Below are 4368 nucleotides of genomic sequence, written 5' to 3' on the forward strand. Positions count from 1 at the left end.
GTTCTAGTTCAGTTCTAGTTCAGTTCTAGTTCAGTTCTAGTTCAGTTCTAGTTCAGTTCTAGTTCAGTTCTAGTTCAGTTCTAGTTCAGTTATAATTCAGTTCTAGTTTAGTTCTTCTTCTATCTCTAGTTCTAGTTCAGTTCTAGCTAAGTTCTAGTTCAGTTCTGGTTTAGTTATGGTTCACCTCTAGTTAATTAATAGTTGAAGTATATCACTTAGGGGCCTCCGGAAAGACATATCTATAATTGGGCGTTTTCAGAAAATATTCAATTTCATTCGGCCTGGGTAAATGTGTACGAAATTCTTATAATCATTTTCTCTCCCAGCAACCAAATCAGCATCATGATTACATCTTAAGTAGAAGAAGTCAACATAATCATTTACAAATTCTAAATAATGAGTTTTAAGCAAAAGTATGTTATCAAATATGTGAAATTTCTGTCTTCCTAATCCCTGCAAAAACAATAAGTGGTGAAAATATGTTCATGATTTGTGGAAGATTGCTCATATTTAAAAGTATTCATCATAAAGAAATTGTTTTCAAAGTTAAGTGCTTTGATATACATACATGTATACGTATTACATCTACAGATAAAGAGTCCTTCATTCAGTGCTAAAATATGCTTTTTGCCAAACACTTTTCAAAAAGCCATCATAATTGTCAACATTACCATTGTCGTCTTCAACATCATCATCATAATCACATTTAATACGATTCGCTTTCGTTGTCAAGGCTTACATTTTACATCTATTACACCCCCATCTAAAACCCATTCCAAAGCAGCAACAAATCTTAACAACATCTTCAACAAAAGGATTTTCTAACTCTATTATTATGTCGTATTCTTAGCAAAAAAAAAAAAAAACGATGGAATAAAATCACAAAAATAAAAAAATAAATAAAAGTAGGAAAACTTATGGTTTAAAAGCATAATATTAACACAATTGGCTGTGATTTTCATTTTTTATTTTCTCGTTTCGTTTCCCTTGATTTCTTAATAGTCCTTGCACGTTTCTTATCCTATTGCTTGTGGTGGGGTTTTAAAAGCAACAAGCTGTACAACGAAGTACTATATCTTAATCTTGATATTTATCATTTTATTACTTTGATTCCTTTTCTTATAACTCACATACATATACACATACTTTCATAAGTAACCGCCTGTTGCTTTTTGTGCTCAAACGTACGTTTTAAGTGAAAATAATCAAAAAGTCATATTTTCAATTACAATTTTTCATATTTTTTTTATTCTGTTAAAATTGTTATATTATTCGCTTGAATGATTTCAATAAGTGTTAGTTTGCATTATGGTTTTGTTATAGCTTTTAAGAAAAAAAGGACCTTTAAATTGTTGAGCATTATTTTTAAGTTGATAGGATTATAATTTTTAATTTTAGTGGTCTTAAAATTTATGAGGTCAAAGCTTAGGAAATTGTACATTTATTTAATAGGGATTAAGGATTTTTTTTTGTTTAAAGGTAAATTTTATACTTTATATAGAGTAGTCTTTATATAAGCATACTATACTTCACTCATGGAAAATGGCAAGTAGTTGTAGAAAACTACATATATCAAGAGGCTGTCCTATATTCTGAAATATGGTCTTTAGTCTAAGCTTTTGTCCTGTCTGTAGTTTGGACTACATCTTGTATATAGTCCGTACTGCAGTCTCGTCTGTACTATAACTTCGTATACACTCTGGCCTATAGTCTTGACTAAAGCCTCGTTTGTCATCTGCTCTATAGTCTCATTCATACTCTGTATTATAATCCTGGATGGTCTATAATTTGTACTATAGCATCGTCTATATTCGTCCTGGCTATAATCTGTACTGTTGTCTTGTCTGTGCTATCATCGTCTGGACTATAGACGCTTCAATTGTCTATAGTCTGAACTACAATATCGTCAACGTTTGTACTATACAGTCTGGCCTATAGTTTGTCTATAGTCTAAATTCGGATGGTCTAGATAATAGTCTCGTGTACAGACTGGTCTATAGTTTCGTCTATAGTATGACATATACTGTTGTCTTATCTGTACTGTAGGACTATAATAGTCTATACTGTAGGACTATAATAATCTATAAATTAACCTCGTTTGTACACTGGACTGTACTCTCGTCTGTAATCTGGACTATTGTATAGACTTTTGTCTGGACAGTCTCATGTATAGTTTGTACTATAGTTTCATCTATATTCTAGACCATATTCTTGTCTATAGTCTGTACTATTTTCTTGTCTTAATCTGTACTATAGTACAGATTAAGACAAGACTTTAGTCTGAATTTGAGTCTGAACTATAGTTTAAATTTTAGTCTGAACTATAGTCTGAATTTTAGTCTGAACTATAATCTGAATTTATGTCTGAACTATAGTCTAGGCTATAGTCTGAACTTTGGTCTAAAATAGAGTCTAAACTTAAGTCTGTACTATAGTCTAAACTAAAGTATGGACTATAGTCTGAACTATCGTCTGGACTTAGTCTGAACTATCGTCTGGACTATAGTCTGAACTATAGACTGGGCTATAGTCTGAACTATAGTCTGGACTATAGTCTGAACTATATTCTGGACTATAGACTGAACTATAGCCTAGTATTTAGATTGAACTATAGTTTGGACTATAGATTAAACTATAGACTGGACTATAGTGAGAACTATTGTCTGGAACTATAGTCCAAACAACAGTCGTGGTTAAATTCTGGAGTATATTCTTGCCTTTAGTCTGGACTATAGTCTTGCCTATATTTTGGATTATAATCTGTGCTATATTCTTATCAATAGTCTACACTATAATCTTGGTTATAGTCTGGACTATAGTTTTGCTATTGTTTGAACTATATGTAGTCTTATCTATATTCTGGTCTGCATTTACATTTGTATTTTCGTCTATAGTGTAGACTATAATCTCATTTACAGTGTGGGCCATACCCTCGTCTATAGTCTGTACTATATTCTTGTCTTAATATGTACTATAGTCTTATCTATAGTCTGCACTAAGGAATGGTCTATTGTCTGGAATGTAATCTCGTCTGTAGTCTGGACTATTATCTCGACTTAAGTCTGGATTGTCTCATCTATAGTTTTTACTAAAGTTTTATCTTTATTCTGGCCTACAGTCTCGCCTACTTGTCTATTATTAACCCTCGTTTGTACCCTCGTCTGTAATCTGGACTATTGTATCGACTTTAGTCTGGACAGTCTCATCTATAGTTTGTACTATAGTTTCATCTATATTCTAGACTATATTCTTGTCTACAGTCTGTACTATATTCTTGTCTTAATCTGTACTATAGTCTTATCTATAGTCTTCGCTAAGGCATGGTCAATTGACTGAGCTATAGTGAATTCAATTGTTTTCCATTTGGATTATAGTCTCCATGTTTTCCATTTCTATATAGTCTCTAGTCTATCAACTGGTCTATTGACCTGTCTATTGTATGAAGTATACTGTCATCTAATATAATCTGGACCATAGTCTCTTCAGTAATTAAAAGTCATCAATAACTAAAATCATATTGTTATAATGTTTTGAAGTTATAATATAGTGCTCTAGTCAGGACTGCATCATGATCAATGTTAACAACGTTCTGCAAGTAGTAACAGAATCCCACAACTGCTCATAATAACTTCAGTTTAAAATTCTACTATATAGTATCTAAAAATATTATGTCATTTAATTTAATATTGATTTCATTATCATAATAATGTTTTGTTTTTTTTTTATTTTATTTAACATGGCCAATAACACTCGTTTTGAATACATATTGTTCTATTTATTACAAGTTTAGTTTTTAAACTAGTTTCATTTTACTAAAATTTACATATAAACTAGTCAAACAACAACAAAATATAACAATGAAAAAAAAGTAAAAGCATTTAATTATTTTAGTGACGTCATCATTATTAGTACAGTAACTTTTCATATAGTTCCAAACAATATCATTTGTTAAGTAATAACTATAATAATTGTCCTACTACACATTTTAAAATAAAAAACAACAAAAATATTTCTATATGCATATTGTTTTATAACAATGAAAGTACTCAAAACACTTAGTTTTCAACACCTTAACACCATCAGCAAAAAGAAGAACATCATCATCGTCATCATAACTAACACCAACATTGTCCTTATCATAGACCATCAGTTAAATAAAAGTCCTTTGAAGTGCACAATATACATATATATACATACAGCTGTTTGGGTGTCTGTCTGTATGTATGTATGCATGGTTGTTTGTAATACTGTTGTAATATTTTTGCTCTACTTCAATTTTATAATGGTTTTCAAATCATTAGTACTTATAACGGGTGTTGTTTGCTGTTACAGTGATGGCTGTGGAAATGAGGATATTGTTGCATATGT

The sequence above is a fragment of the Lucilia cuprina genome, chromosome 6 (assembly GCF_022045245.1).
Source record: "Lucilia cuprina isolate Lc7/37 chromosome 6, ASM2204524v1, whole genome shotgun sequence".
In the NCBI taxonomy this organism is placed as follows: Eukaryota; Metazoa; Arthropoda; class Insecta; order Diptera; family Calliphoridae; genus Lucilia; species Lucilia cuprina.